At 47.6% G+C, this 16859-nt stretch overlaps 1 long non-coding RNA gene across 1 annotated transcript in view; it reads right to left on the bottom strand.

Moving 5' to 3' along the window:
• LOC132207958 (uncharacterized) overlaps positions 1-16036 on the bottom strand; it is a 42724-nt gene extending 26688 nt beyond the window's left edge. The window contains exons 1-2 of the long non-coding RNA XR_009444042.1: positions 15923-16036; positions 11419-11531 (exon numbers count right to left, since the gene is read on the bottom strand). This is a non-coding gene — a long non-coding RNA (uncharacterized LOC132207958). The remainder of the gene's footprint in view (positions 1-11418; positions 11532-15922) is intronic.
• Positions 16037-16859: the final 823 nt, after the last annotated feature.

Genomic DNA, 16859 nt, shown 5'->3' on the forward strand with positions numbered 1-16859 from the left:
TTTCCCTCCGTCATTGCGTCCCATTTCCCACAGTCACTGCATCACCTTTCCTCAGTCACAGCTTGCCATTTCCCACAGTCACTGAATCACCTTTCCCTCAGTCACTGCATCCCATTCCACTGAGTCACAGCATCCCATTTCCCTCAGTCCCTGCATCCCATTCCATTCAGCCACTGCATCCCATTTCACTCAGTCACTGCATCCCATTTCCCACAGTCACTGCATACCCATTACCCTGTCACAGCATCCCATTTCCCTCAGTCCCTGCATCCCATTCCATTCAGCCACTGCATCCCATTTCACTCAGTCACTGCCTCCCATTCCCCTCAGTCACTGCCTCCCATTTCAATCAGTCACTGACTCCCATTTCACTCAGTCACTGACTCCCATTTCACTCAGTCACTGACTCCCATTCACTCAGTCACTCCATCCCATTTCACTCAGTCACTCCATCCCATTTCATTCAGTCACTGCATCCGATTTCAGGCAGTCACTGCATCCGATTTCAGGCAGTCACTGCATCCCATTTCCCATCGTCACTGCATCCGATTTCAGGCAGTCACTGCATCCCATTTCCCATCGTCACTGCATCTCCTTTCCTCAGTCACTGCCTCCCATTTCAATCAGTCACTGCCTCCCATTTCACTCAGTCACTGACTCCCATTTCACTCAGTCACTGACTCCCATTTCACTCAGTCACTGACTCCCATTTCACTCAGTCACTCCATCCCATTTCAGTCAGTCACTCCATCCCATTTCATTCAGTCACTCCATCCCATTTCAGGCAGTCACTGCATCCCATTTCCCATCGTCACTGCATCTCCTTTCCTCAGTCACTCCATCCCATTTCAGTCAGTCACTGCATCCCATTTCACTCAGTCACTGCATCCCATTTCCCACATTCAGTGCGTCTCCTTTCCCTCTGTCACAGCATCCCATTTCACTCAGTCACTGCATCACATTTCACTCGGTCACTGCATCACATTTCACTCAGTCATTGCAACCCATTTCCCACAGTCACTGCATCTCCATTCCCTCAGTCACTGCATCGCATTACCCTCAGTCACAGCATCCCATGTCCCTAAGTCACAGCATCCCACTTCACTCAGTCAGAGCATCCCATTTCACTCAGTCACTGCATCCCATTTAACTGAGACAGTGCATCTCATTACACTCAGACACAGCATTCCATTTCGCATAGTCACTGCATCTCCTTCCCCTCAGTCACTGCATCTCATTTCCCTCAGTCACTGCATCCCATTTCCATCAGCCACTGCATCCCATTCCCCTCAGTCACTGCCTCCCACTTCACTCAGTCACTGCATCCCATTTCACCGGGTCACTGCATGCCACTTCACACAGTCACTGCCTCCCACTTCACACAGTCACTTCCACCCATTTCACTCAGTCACTGCCACCTACTTCACTCAGTCACTGCATCTCCTTTTGCCATTAACTGCATCGCATTTCACTCAGTCAGTGCATTAAATTACCCTCAGTCACAGCATCCCATTTCACTCAGTGACTGCCTCCCACTTCACTCAGTGACTGCCTCCCACTTCACTCAGTCACTGCCTCCCACTTCACTCAGTCACTCCCTCCCATTTCAGTCAGTCACTCCCTCCCATTTCCCTCAGTCACTGCATCCAATTTCCCACATTCACTGCATGTCCTTGCCCTCAGTCACTGCATCCCATTTAACGAAGACAGTGAACACTATTCAGCTGAGACAGTGCATCCGTTTCCGTTAGTCACCGCACCCTATTCCCCACAGTCACCGCATTCCATTTCACTCAGTCACTGCACCCCATTTCATTCAGTCACTACATCCCATTTCATTCAGTAACTACATCCCATTTCACTCCGTCACTGCGTCCCATTTCACTCAGCCACGGCATCCCATTTCACTCAGACACGGCATCCCATTTCACTCAGTCACTGCGTGCCATTTTCCTCCGTCATTGTGTCCGATTTCCCACAGTCACTGCAACTCCTTTCTTCAGTCACGGCTTGCCATTTCCCACAGTCACTGAATCACCTTTCCCTCAGGCCCTGCATCCCATTCCATTCAGCCACTGCATCCCATTTCCCAAAGTCACTGCATCCCATTTCACTCAGCCACTGTATCCCATTTCACTCAGCCACTGCATTCCATTTCACTCAGCGACTGCATCCCATTTCACTCCGTCCACTGCATCACATTTCACTCAGTCACTGCATCACATTTCACTCAGTCACTGCATACCCATTACCCTCAGTCGCAGCATCCCGTTTCCACAGGCACTGCATCTCCTTTCCCTCAGTCACTGCATCCCATTTATCTCAGTCACTGCATCCCATTTCACGCTGTCACTGCATCCCATTTCACGCAGTCACTGAATCCCATTTCCCTCAGTCACTGCATCACATTTCCCACAGTCACTGCATCCCGTTTCCCACAGACACGGCATCCCATTTCACTCAGCCACTGCATCCCATTTCCCTCCGTCATTGCTTCCCATTTCCCACAGTCACTGCATCTCCTTTCCTCAGTCACAGCTTGCCATTTCCCACAGTCACTGAATGACCTTTCCCTCAATCACTGCATCCCATTCCACTGAGGCACAGCATCCCATTTCACTCAGCCACTGCACCCCATTTCACTCAGCCACTGCATCCCATGTCACTCAGTCACTGACTCCCATTTCACTCAGTCACTGCATCGCATTTCACTCAATCACTGCATCCTATTTCACTCAATCACTGCAACCCGTTTCCAAAAGTCACTGCGTCTCCTTTCCTTCAGCCACTGCATCCCAATTCCCTCAGTCACTGCATCCCATTTCACGCAGTCACTGCATCCCATTTCACTCAGTCACTGCATCCCATTTCAATCAGTCACTGCATCCCATTTCAATCAGTCACTGCATCCCATTTCCCTCAGTCACTGCATCCCATTTCGCTCAGTGACTGCACCCCATTGCACTCAGTCACTGTATCCCATTTCCCTCAGTCACTGCATACCATTTCCGACAGTCACTTCATTTCCTTTCCCTCAGACACTGCATCCCATTTCCATCAGTCACGGTATGCCATTTCCCGCAGTCACTGCTTCCCATTTCCCTCAGTCACTGCGTCCCAGTTCACTCAGTCAGTGCGTCCTATTACCCTCAGTCAGTGCGTCCCATTTCCCTCAGTCAGTGCGTCCCATTTCCCTCAGTCACTGGAACCCATTGCCCACAGTCACTGAAAACGATTTCCCACAGTCACTGCAATCGATTTCCCACAGTCACTGCAATCGATTTCCCACAGTCACTGCAATCGATTTCGCACAGTCCCTGCATCTCCTTTCCCTCAGTCACAGCATCCCATTTCACTCAGTCAGAGAATCCCGTTTCACTCAGTCACTGCATTCCATTTAACTGAGACAGTGAATCTCATTGAACTGAGACGGTGCATCCCATTACCCTCAGTCACAGCACTCCATTTCCCACAGTCACTGCATCTCCTTTCCCTCAGTCACTGCATCTCATTTTCCTCAGTCACTGCATCTCATTTTCCTCAGTCACTGCATCCCCATTTCACTCAGCCACTTCATCATATTCACTCAGACATTGCATCCCATTTCACTCAGTCACAGCATCCCATTTGACTCAGTCACTACATCCTATTCAACGGAGGCACTGAATCCTATTCAACTGAGACAGTGCATCCATTTCCCTCAGTCACCGCACCCTATTCCCCACAGTCACGGCATCCCATTTCACTCAGTCACTGCATCCCATTTCACTCAGTCACTGCATCCCATTTCACTCAGTCAATTCGTCCCATTTCACTCAGTCAATTCGTCCCATTTCACTCAGTCACTGCGTCCCATTTCACTCAGTCACTGCGTCCCATTTCACTCAGTCACTGCGTCCCATTTCACTCAGTCACTGCACCCCATTTCACTCAGTCACTGCATCCCATTTCCCAAAGTCACTGCCTCCCATTTCACTCAGTCACTGACTCCCATTTCACTCAGTCACTGACTCCCATTTCACTCAGTCACTCCATCCCATTTCACTCAGTCACTCCATCCCATTTCAGTCAGTCATTCCATCCCATTTCATTCAGTCACTGCATCCCATTTCACGCAGTCATTGCATCCCATTTCCCATCGTCACTGCATCTCCTTTCCTCAGTCACTCCATCCCATTTCAGTCAGTCACTGCATCCCATTTCACTCAGTCACTGCACCCCATTTCACTCAGTCACTGCATCCCATTTCCCACATTCAGTTCGTCTCCTTTCCCTCTGTCACAGCATCCCATTTCACTCAGTCAATGCAACCCATTTCAAACAGTCACTGCATCTCCATTCCCTCAGTCACTGCATCGCATTACCCTCAGTCACAGCATCCCATGTCCCCAAGTCACAGCATCCCACTTCACTCAGTCAGAGCCTCCCATTTCACTCAGTCACTGCATCCCATTTAACTGAGACAGAGAATCTCATTGAACTGAGACAGTGCATCCCATTACACTCAGACACAGCATTCCATTTCCCACAGTCACTGCATATCCTTCCCCTCAGTCACTGCATCCCATTTCCATCAGCCACTGCATCCCATTCCCCTCAGCCACTGCATCCCATTCCCCTCAGTCACTGCAACCCATTTTACTAAGTCACTGCCTCCCATTTCACTCCGTCCACTGCATCACATTTAACTCAGCCACTGCATCCCATTTCACTCAGCAACTGCATCCCATTTCCATCAGCCAATGCTTTCCATTTCACTCAGTCACTGCATCTCATTTCACTCAGTCACTGCATCCCAACTCACACAGCCACTGCATCCCAATTCACACAGTAACTGCATTCAGTTTCACTTATTCACTGCATCACATGACACTCAGTCAGTGCGTCCCATTACACACAGTCAGAGCGTCCCATTTCCGTCAGTCCCTCCATCCCATTTCCCACAGTCACTGCATCCCATTTCCCTCAGTCACTGCATCCCATTTCACTCAGTCACTGCATCCCCTTTCTCACTGATGCTGCATTCAATTTCCGTCAGGTACTGAATCCCATTTTCTCAGTCACTGCAATCGATTTCCCTCAGTCACTGCATCCCATTTCCCACATTGACTGCATCCGATTTCACTCAGTCCATGGCATCCCATTTCACTCAGTCACTGCATCCCACTTCCCTCAGTTCGGCATTCCATTTCACTCAGTCACTGCATCCCATTTCACTCAGTCACTGCAACCCATTACACTCAGTCACAGCATCCCGTTTCCACAGGCACTGCATCTGCTTTCCCTCAGTCACTGCATCCCATTTCCCTCAGTCACTGCATCCCATTTCCCACATTGACTGCATCCGATTTCACTCAGTCCATGGCATCCCATTTCACTCAGTCACTGCAACCCACTTCCCTCAGTTCGGCATTCCATTTCACTCAGTCACTGCATCCCATTTCACTCAGTCACTGCAACCCATTACACTCAGTCACAGCATCCCGTTTCCACAGGCACTGCATCTGCTTTCCCTCAGTCACTGCATCCCATTTCCATCAGTCACTGCATCCCATTTCACTCAGGCACTGCAGCCCATTTCACTCAGGCACTGCATCCAATTTCACTCAGGCACTGCATCCCAGTTAACGGATACAGTGAATCCTATTCAACTGAGACAGTGCATCCATTTCCCTCAGTCACAGCATCCCACATTAACAGTCACTGCATCTCCTTTCCCTGTCACTGCATGAGATTTCCATCAGTCACTGCATTCCATTTCCATCAGTCACTGCATTCCATTTCACTCAGTCACTGCAACCCATTTCCATCAGCCACTGCATCCCATTACCCTCAGTCACTGCATCACATTTCACACAGACAGTGCATCACATTTCCCTCAGTCACAGCATCCCATTTCACTCAGTGACTGCGTCCCATTTCACTCAGTCAATTCGTCCAATTACACTCAGTCACTGCGTCCCATGACACTCAGTCACTGCGTCCCATTACACTCAGTCACTGCGTCCCATTACACTCAGTCACTGCGTCCCATTACACTCAGTCACTGCGTCCCATTTCCCACAGTCACTGCAACCCATTTCCCACAGTCACTGCATTCCATTTCACTCAGTCACTGCATCCCATTAACCTCAGTCACTGCATCCCATTTCCATCAGTCACAGCATCCCATTTCACTCAGTGAGTGCATCCCATTTCACTCAGTCACTGCGTCCCACTTCACGCAATCACTGCCTCCCACTTCACTCAGTCACTGCATCCCATTTCACCGGGTCACTGCCTCCCACTTCACACAGTCACTGCCTCCCACTTCACACAGTCACTGCCTCCCATTTCACTCAGTCACTGCCCCCTACTTCACTCAGTCACTGCATCTCCTTTTGCCATTAACTGCATCGCATTTCACTCAGTCACTGCATTACATTACCCTCAGTCACAGCATCCCATTTCACTCAGTCACTGCCTCCCATTTCACTGAGTCACTGCCTCCCATTTCACTCAGTCACTGCATCCCATTTAACTGAGACAGTGCATCCCATTACACTCAGACACAGCATTCCATTTCCCATAGTCACTGCATCTCCTTCCCCTCAGTCACTGCATCTCATTTCCCTCAGTCACTGCATCCCATTCCCCTCAGTCACTGCCTCCCACTTCACACAGTCACTGCCTCCCACTTCACACAGTCACTGCCACCCATTTCACTCAGTCACTGCCACCTTCTTCACTCAGTCACTGCATCTCCTTTTGCCATTAACTGCATCGCATTTCACTCAGTCACTGCATTACATTACCCTCAGTCACAGCATCCCATTTCACTCAGTGACTGCCACCCATTTCACTCAGTCACTGTATCCCACTTCACTCAGTCACTGCCAACCACTTCACTCAGTCACTGCCTCCCACTTCACTCAGTCACTGCCTCCCATTTCACTCAGTCACTGCCTCCCACTTCACTCAGTCACTGCCTCCCATTTCAGTCAGTCACTCCCTCCCATTTCAGTCAGTCACTCCCTCCCATTTCAGTCAGTCACTCCCTCCCATTTCCCTCAGTCACTGCATCCAATTTCCCACATTCACTGCATGTCCTTTCCCTCAGTCACTGCATCCCATTTAACGAAGACAGTGAACACTATTCAGCTGAGACAGTGCATCCGTTTCCGTTAGTCACCGCACCCTATTCCCCACAGTCACCGCATTCCATTTCACTCAGTCACTGCACCCCATTTCATTCAGTCACTGCACCCCATTTCACTCAGTGACTGCATCCCATTTCATTCAGTAACTCCATCCCATTTCACTCCGTCACTGCGTCCCATTTCCCTCAATCACTGCATCCCATTTCCCTCAGTCACTGCTTCCCATTTCACTCAGCCACGGCATCCCATTTCACTCAGCCACGGCATCCCATTTCACTCAGTCACTGCGTGCCATTTTCCTTCGTCATTGTGTCCGATATCCCACAGTCACTGCATCTCCTTTCTTCAGTCACGGCTTGCCATTTCCCACAGTCACTGAATCACCTTTCCCTCAGTCACTGCATCCCATTCCACTGAGTCACAGCATCCCATTTCCCTCAGGCCCTGCATCCCATTCCATTCAGCCACTGCATCCCATTTCCCAAAGTCACTGCATCCCATTTCAATCAGTCACTGCATCCCATTTCACTCAGCCACTGCATCCCATTTCACTCAGCCACTGCATCCCATTTCACTCAGCCACTGCATCCCATTTCACTCCGTCCACTGCCTCCCATTTCCCAAAGTCACTGCATCCCATTTCATTCAGTCACTGCCTCCCATTTCCCTCAGTCACTGCACCCCATTTCATTCAGTCACCACATCCCATTTCATTCAGTAACTGCATCCCATTACCATCCATCACTGCATCCCATTTCCCTCATTGACTGCATCCCATTTCACTCAGCCACTGCCTCCCATTTCCCTCAGTCACTGCACCCCGTTTCACTCGGTCACTGCACCCCGTTTCACTCGGTCACTGCGTCCCATTTGACTCAGTCAATGCGTCCCATTTCACTCAGTCACTGCATCCCATTTCACTCAGTCACTGCATCCCATTTCCCTCAGTCACTGCTTCCCATTTCCCTCAGTCACTGCTCCCCATTTCACTCAGCCACGGCATCCCATTTCACTCAGCCACGGCATCCCATTTCACTCAGCCACGGCATCCCATTTCACTCAGTCACTGCATCACACTTCACTCAGTCACTGCATCCCATTTCACTCAGTCACTGCGTCCCATTTCCCTCCGTCATTGCGTCCCATTTCCCACAGTCACTGCATCTCCTTTCCTCAGTCACAGCTTGCCATTTCCCACAGTCACTGAATCACCTTTCCCTCAGTCACTGCATCCCATTCCACTGAGTCACTGCATCCCATTTCACTCAGTCACTGCATCCCATTTCACTCAGTCACTGACTCCCATTTCACTCAGTCACTCCATCCCATTTCACTCAGTCACTGACTCCCATTTCAGTCAGTCACTCCATCCCATTTCATTCAGTCACTGCATCCCATTTCAGGCAGTCACTGCATCCCATTTCCCATCGTCACTGCATCTCCTTTCCTCAGTCACTCCATCCCATTTCAGTCAGTCACTGCATCCCATTTCACTCAGTCACTGCACCCCATTTCACTCAGTCACTGCATCCCATTTCCCACATTCAGTGCGTCTCCTTTCCCTCTGTCACAGCATCCCATTTCACTCAGTCACTGCATCACATTTCACTCGGTCACTGCATCACATTTCACTCAGTCATTGCAACCCATTTCCCACAGTCACTGCATCTCCATTCCCTCAGTCACTGCATCGCATTACCCTCAGTCACAGCATCCCATGTCCCTAAGTCACAGCATCCCATTTCACTCAGTCAGAGCATCCCATTTCACTCAGTCACTGCATCCCATTAACTTCCGTCGCAGGATCCCATTTCAAACAGACACTGCATCCCAGTTCACAGCCACAGCATCCCATTTCACTCAGTCACTGCATCCCATTTCACTGAGACACTGCACCCCATTTCACTGAGACACTGCATCCCATTACCATCAGGCACTGCATCCCATTACCCTCAGTCACTGCATCCCATTACCATCAGTCACTGCATCCCATTACCATCAGTCACTGCATCCCATTACCCTCAGTCACTGCATCCCATTTCGCTCAGTCACTGAATCCCAGTTCACTCAGTCACTGCATCCCATATCCATCGGTCACTGCCCCCATTTCCTTCAATCACTGCATTCCATTCCACTCAGTCACTGCATCCCATCTCACTCAGTCACTGCATCCCATCTCACTCAGTCACTGCATCTCCTTTCCCTAAGTCAGTGCATCTCCTTTCTCGCAGTCACTGCATCTCCTTTCCTGCAGTCACTGCATCTCATTACCCTCACTCACTGCATCCCATTACCCTCAGTCACTGCATCCCATTACCCTCAGTCACTGCATCCCATTACCAAGAGTCACTGAATCCCATTTCCCACAGTCAGTGAATCTCCTTTCCCTCAGTCACTGCATCCCATTTCCCACAGTCACTGCATCTCCTTTTGTCACTCACGGCTTCCCATTCCCACAAGCCACTGCATCCCATTTCCCTCAGTCACTGCATCCCAGTTCATACAGTCACTGCATCCCATTTCACTGAGTCACTGCATCCCATTTCACTCAGTCACTGCATCCCATTACCCTCAGTCACTGCATCCAATTTCACTGAGTCACTGCATCCCGTTTCGCTGAGTCACTGAATCGCATTTGTTGTTCTCACTTGAATGCAATGGTCATGAATCTCCTCCAATGGCTGGTCATGTATTTCCAATGCAAAATTTTACCAAGTTTTGATTTTCAATTTTGATTACTTGTGTTTCCTCTATTCTATAAGATGCTGCAATAAACTCAAATTTGATAAATCATAATTCAACCACCATTACTGACAGAGTTAATTTCATCAAACAGATCCAATTAGAATTGTCACATTCCCAAATCCTGATTCAAGTTTTTCTAATTATGGGCCACGTGGTTCAGAAGAAAGACACTTAGAGTCAGAGAGATGTACAGTAGGGAAACAGATCCTTTGGCCCAATTTGTCTATGTTGACCAGATATCCTAAGTTAATTTAGTCCCATTTGCCAGCATTTGGCCCATATTCCTCTCAACCCATCCTATTCATATACCCATCCACATGCCTTTTAAACGTACAAGCCTCCACCACTTCCTCTGGCAGCTCATTCCATACATGCACCACTATGAAAAAAATCCGGTCCATTTTAAATCTTCCCTCTCTCATTTTTAACCTATTCCCTCCAGTTTTGGATTCCAGCAACCCGGGGAAAAGATCTTGGCTGTTCGCTCTATCCACGTCCCTCGTAATTGTATAAACTTCCATATGGTCAGCCCTGAACTCCAAAGTTCCAAGAAATAGCTGCCTATTCAAGCCCACGGTATACCTCCAACCTCCGATGCTCGTAACAACCTTGTAGATCTTCTCTGAACCCTTTCAAGTTTACAACATACAACAATACAGCGCAGAACAGGCCCTTCGGCCCTCAATGTTGCGCCGACATCCTTCCTCTCACAAGGAGACCAAAATCGATTGCAGTATTCCAAAAGCAGCCGAATCAATGTCCTATATGGCTGCTAAGTGATCTCCCAACTCCTATCCTCAATGCACTGACCGATAAAGGCGAGCACACCAAATGTCTCCTTCATATCCTTTCTACCAGTGGCTGTAGTTTGATGGAACTACGAAACTGCACTCCAGCGTCTCTTTATTAAGCAACACTCCGCACAACCTTCAGTGTATACGTGCTGCCCTGATTTGCCTTTCCAAAATGTAGCACCTCACATTTATCTAACCTCAACTCCATCTGCCACTCCTCAGTTTATTGGCCCTTGTCAATGTCCCATTGTATTCTGAGGTGACCTTCTTGGCTGGCTACTACACCTTCAATCATTGGGAAACTTACTAACCACACCTTCTATTTTCATATCCAAATCATTGCATCACTTCAACTCCCCCTCCCACTCCCTGAACGACATGTCCATCCTGGGCCTCTTCCAGTGTCACAATCACACCACCCAGAAACTGGAGGAGCAGCACCTCATATTCCACCTCGGGAGCTTCCAACTCAATAGCCTCAATGTGGACTTTGCCACCCTCAAAATCTCCCCACCCGCCAGCCTCACCCCAAGACTAGTTCCTCCCCTCATCCCCGCCTCCATGACCTGTCCGCCTTCTCTCCCAACAATCCACTCCTCCCACCTCACTGACCAGCTCCCACCACTGCTTGGAATTATTCTTCTTTTCACACTTCATCAGCTCGATGTTATTTCTAAAATCTATTTTCCAATTGTTGGAAAAAGTGAGATAAAGAGAAGTAAAAGAAGTTACATTCTTACCACTCCGGAAATCTCTGAATATTCTTCTGTTGAAAGGCCGCCAAGGAACGATGCAATTCTTTTGTCACAAACGCTGTGAGGGAGACATCTTTTTCGGTTCCACTAACTCCAAACTAAGGAAGACAAACCCACGTAACATATCTAGTGACTTAAAACATACTCTACTGTTGCCCAAGGTGGAGAGCTAGATGAACACAGCAGGTCAAGCAGCATCAGAGGAGCAAGAAAGCTGATGTTTCGGGACGAGACCCTGCTTCAGAAAATTGGCGCTGGAGAATCTGAGATAACAAGGTGTAGAGCCGGATGATACTGCTTGACCTGCTGTGTTCATCCAGCTTTACACCTTCTTATCTCAGATTCTCCAGCATCTGCAGTTCCTACTGCCTCTATTGTAGCCCTTTCACTTTACTGAACTAATATGAGCCAGTAGTTTTGTTTAGGCTCACGTAATCTTACAGTTATTGGCCTGCACAAAATCCTGAATTAATTTTGATTGACTGACGGGAGGAGAGATGAATTTTATGGAAATTTTTGTTTTCGACCAATTTGCAGAGGGCATTGTGGGCGATTGAAGGACAGTGTTATTATCCTCCAGGTCTGTGGACTGCATCGTTACCAACTTGCCCATTTGCATATACATACAATATTCATTATTTAGCAATAAAACATAATAAACCAATACTGTGTACTAAAAACCCTCAAATATCAATGGAAATTTAAATATTTATCATAGAGTTTGAAGGATTGAATTCAATGATACAAAGCAAAAACCAGTGAAGATGAGTGCAGTTGGTCAGCACTTTTGCCACGAAGTGGAGGTTGGCAGTTTGAGGCCACCCAGGAACAAGCAAGCTCTGTCTAACTCCAAGGGCAGCACGGTGGCTCAGTGGTTAGCACTGCTGACTCTCAGCGCCAGGGACCCAGGTTCGATCCCACCGTTGGGCGATCTTCTGTGCGGAGTTTGTACATTCTGCCCATGCCTGCATGGGTTCCTGCTGGGTGCTCTGGTTTCCTCCCACAGTCCAAAGATGTGCAGGCTAGGTGTATGGGCCATGCCAAACTTGCCCATTGTGTTTAGGGATGTGTAGATTCAGTGTGTTAGTCATGGGAAATGTAGGGTTACCGAGGAAAGGGTCGAGGGATGGGTCAGGGTGAGATGCTCTTTGGAGGGTGGCTGTGGACTTGTTGGGTCAAAAGGGGGTTGTTTCCACACTGTAGGGATTCTATGATATGAAAGTATCTTTTGAAGTGGACATTCATGGGTATGCTGTAACAGAGACCTTGAAATACTGCACAACAAATATTTGGAACCAGACTGTCAATTCAGACATAGCATCAAAAAGGTCATGGAAGTTGTCACCGATATTAAGCAGGATTGATGAAAATCCAGCAGGAAATGGTGTCAAAAGGCCAGTATCTTTTATTCATCTCCAGTTATTTTGTCCAAGGCACTGGATGCTGGCAGGATTGAAACATTGAAGAAATGCTTCACAAATCACATATAAGGACCTGCACATCTTTGAACAATGGGAGGAAACTGCAGCACCTGGCAGAAGCCCCTCGCAGACGCGGGGAGGACATGTCAATTCCACACAGATAATTACCCAAGACTGGAATCTCAATTGGCTCCCCAGTGCATGAGCAGCTCTAACCACTGAGCAACTACCTTGACCATAAGGGGTTTTATAAGCGCATACTTTATTTGGGGAAAGACAGATCCAATCCTGTATGTCCAACCAAAATAACATATTGTAGATATCATGACAACAATCATAAATGATTCTGAATTAGTAAATCAAAAAAGTTAAAATTGTTTCCAAGCCTAAATACTAGATAAGGTGCAGTTAAGATGAATAGTGCAACAACAAAAAGGCCATATTTTATGTGACCATTGGTAACACTTGAAAACTTGCAACAATATGGTCACCAGTAGAGATCTGAAGTGGCTTGATGGTGCACTCCTTCAGACACTGGAATGAAACTCCAAAGATCACAAATTCTCCGTCAATACCGTGTTATAACAGTCACTGCATCAACCTGTGTTTATGGGCCTGACTGGAAACCCACACAACATGCATAAACAAAAAAAAATCTAAGGTGATAGGAGAAAAAAATGCATGTATGCAACGTCTTTGAAAAGCAATTATCTGTAGTGGATGCAAGCCCATAAGGAATCTCGTTTCGCAAGTTATATTCATTTGCACTGCAGGTCATGCCAGTCAGAATCAGTTTTCGTTTTATGACAGATAACTAAAATGTCCATTACAATGAACTTTGGTTGATCAGAAGATTTTAAGTAAGGACTATGTCTTGTGTGAGCTGACGGCATTATGGGATGGAGAAGGTACATGCACTGCTAGCATCTTGACACCATTGAATGAGCAAGCGTGGACGCAAAGGTTGTAACAGGTAACAATTGTACACGCAATATCTTTTGAGCCCCTTCCGAGCAAGCCTGTAATACTCTAAAGCTGTGCCAGACCCTCACTTCCTCCACCTTACGTCCGCTGCCTTTTTCTTTTTGACAAGAAGCACCTCTGTACCCGTCATCCAAGGCTCCTTAATCTTACCCCTTCTTACCTGTCTCAGAGGAACAAATTTATACATCACTCGCAACAACTGCTCCTTGAACAGCCTCCACATGTCTGCTGTGCCCTTTCTGTGGAACAATTGCTCCCAATCTGTACTTCCCAACTCCTGTCTGATAGCGTCATAGTTTCCTTTACCCCAGTTAAATATCTTCCCCTGGTAACTGCTCCTTTCCCTTTCCACGGCTATAGTAAATGAGAGGCTGTTGTGGTCACTGTCGCCAAAGTGCTCTCCCACCACGAGATCTGACACCTGTCCTGGCTCATCGCCGAGCACCAAATCCAAAATGGCCTCCCGCCTCGTCGGCCTGTCCACATACTGAGGAAGGAAACCCTCCTGAACACACCTGACAAAAACGGCTCCATCCAAACCATCTGCACTAAGGAGGTTTCAATCTATATTGGGAAAGTTGAAGTCACCCATAACAACAACCCTGAGCCGTTTGCACTTTTCAACAATCTGCCGGCCAATGAGTTCTTCGATCTCCCAACTGCTATCTGGGGTCTGTAGAAAACCCCCAGTCAAGTGACTGCTGCCTTGCTGTTCCGAACTTCCACCCACACTGACTCAGTCGACAAACCTTCCTTGGCAAACTCAGCCCATACCACTTCAGTAGACGAGTCCTCAAAGGTTCTTTCAGCTGCCGTTATACTGTCCTTGACCAACAAAGCCACACCTCCCCCTCTTTTACCACCTTCCCTGACCTTAATCAAAGATCTAAACCCTGGAACCTGCAACATCCATTCCTGACTCTGCTCTATCCATGTCTCCGAAATGGCCACAACATCGAAGTCCCAGGTACCTATCCAAGCTGCAAGCTCACCGACATTATTCTGGATACTCCTGGCATTAAAGTCGTCACACTTCAATCAAGCTTGCTGTCTGCCAGCACACTTCTGTGACAGTGAGGTCCTGACCATGTCCTCCCGACGCTCATCCTCCTGTGTACTAGGACTACACCTCAGTTTCCCATCCCCCTTCCGAGCTCGTTTAAATCCAACCGAATGGCACGAGCCAATTTCCCACCCAGGATATTCGTGCCCCTCTGGTTCAAGTGGAGACCGTCCTGTTTGTACAGGTCCCACCTTCCCCAGAATGAGCCCCACTTGTCCATGTACCTGAAGCCCTCCCACCTGCACCATCCCTGCAGCCACGTCTTCAGCTGAAATCTCTCCCTGTTCTTTGCCTCGCTATCATGTGGTACGGGTGACAAACCAGAGATGACCACTCTGTTTGTTCTAGCTCTCAACTTCCACCATAGCTCCCTCAAATCCTGCCTGACATCCCTATCACTCTTTCTACCTATGTCGTTGGTGCCTACGTGGACCACGACTTGGGGCTGGTCACCCTCTCCCCTCAGGACCCGAAACACACTATCCGAGACATCACAGACCCTGGCACCTGGTAGGCAACACACCAATCGTGAGTGTCTTTCCTTCCCATCAAATCTTCTATCAGTCCCTCAAACTATTGAGTCCCCAGTGACTATCACTCTCTTCCTATCCCCGCTTCCCTTCCGTGCAAGAGGGACAGACTCTGTGCCAGAGACCTGGACCCTCCTGCATGCCCCTGGTAAGTCGTCCCCCGGAACAGTATCCAAAACGGTATAGTTGTTTTTCAGGGGAGCGACCGCAGGGGATTTCAGGGGAAGGTTAGTCATCACCGGGTAAACGTGCATTTTTGGCTGAAGAAACATGTGTTTCAATGTGAGCTCATGGAAGAAGCCATGGAGTCAAAGCTAAACATTTCGACAATAAGACAACCATTCTTAAAAGCAGCAGACAGCGTGAAAAAGAAATGAGCTGCTTTAATATCCACTTAAAATTTATGTGGAATATCAGATCGAATTTTATTATTGACTCCATTGTGCAATCATGTCGAGCTAAAAATGTTAACTGCATTAATTAATACTAACCAGACACAGACTTTGTAGTAAATGGCTTGACGATTTTCTGTATCTGGAACATCCCTTTTCCTTCTCGAACGAAGATTGTACCAACCTATGGTACCAAACTGTGGGTCAAACGGATGGGACTCGTAATCTTTAAATTCCTCATCAAAACAGTCTAATCGTATGGTTCTGTGCAATAAAAGAGAAAGAATAAACATGTTTCCCACACTTTTGCTGATGTTTACGAACAGAATGCTCAAATTCAAAAAGTCTGAGCTGCCATGTCTGCTTCCTCCAGCCTGATTAAACTGTTCCATTCAATGTGAAATTTGTGATAAGTTTTCGCACACAGGTCTATTTGATCTGTGCCACCACCTTCTATTCGTCATACATGCTTTCCCCCTCTTCCTGCAATACATTGTTTGAAATGTTCAATGAGATTTTGATTTTAAATCTCATCGTCATATTTGTTTGATTCTCAAGCATCAATGAATCTGATGTCGCCATTCCATGCAGTGCACAGCGCGTCAAACAGGAGTCTTACTCTTGCCATGAGCACTGAGGTAGTATGGGGTCACAACTGTCTCATAGTTCAGAAGAAAATTCTACATATAGGGCTATGTAGAGTCATGCAGTTAATTTTATTTGACATGCTATTTCTTTTCTTCACAAATACGCTGGATTTAAAGTGATCTTCACAGTCATTTAAAATGAATCCAACGTCCAACCATCTATAAAACCGGCAAATCCAAATTTTAATTTGAGTTCAGTGTTACACAAATATATTACTTTTTTAAAAATTATATTCGAGTCAACATTAACATTTCATTCCCTGACAGCGGGTGAACTTACTTTTAAACTCCAATTTTCATTTGGTATTAACGGAGAGGTGAGCCTTTTTGCAAGCACCGAAAGGCTGCACCAGTTTATGGTAAAACTTGCGGAACTGTAAGTTTCACAA

Source organism: Stegostoma tigrinum, unplaced genomic scaffold, assembly GCF_030684315.1.
Source record: "Stegostoma tigrinum isolate sSteTig4 unplaced genomic scaffold, sSteTig4.hap1 scaffold_231, whole genome shotgun sequence".
Lineage (NCBI taxonomy): Eukaryota > Metazoa > Chordata > Chondrichthyes > Orectolobiformes > Stegostomatidae > Stegostoma > Stegostoma tigrinum.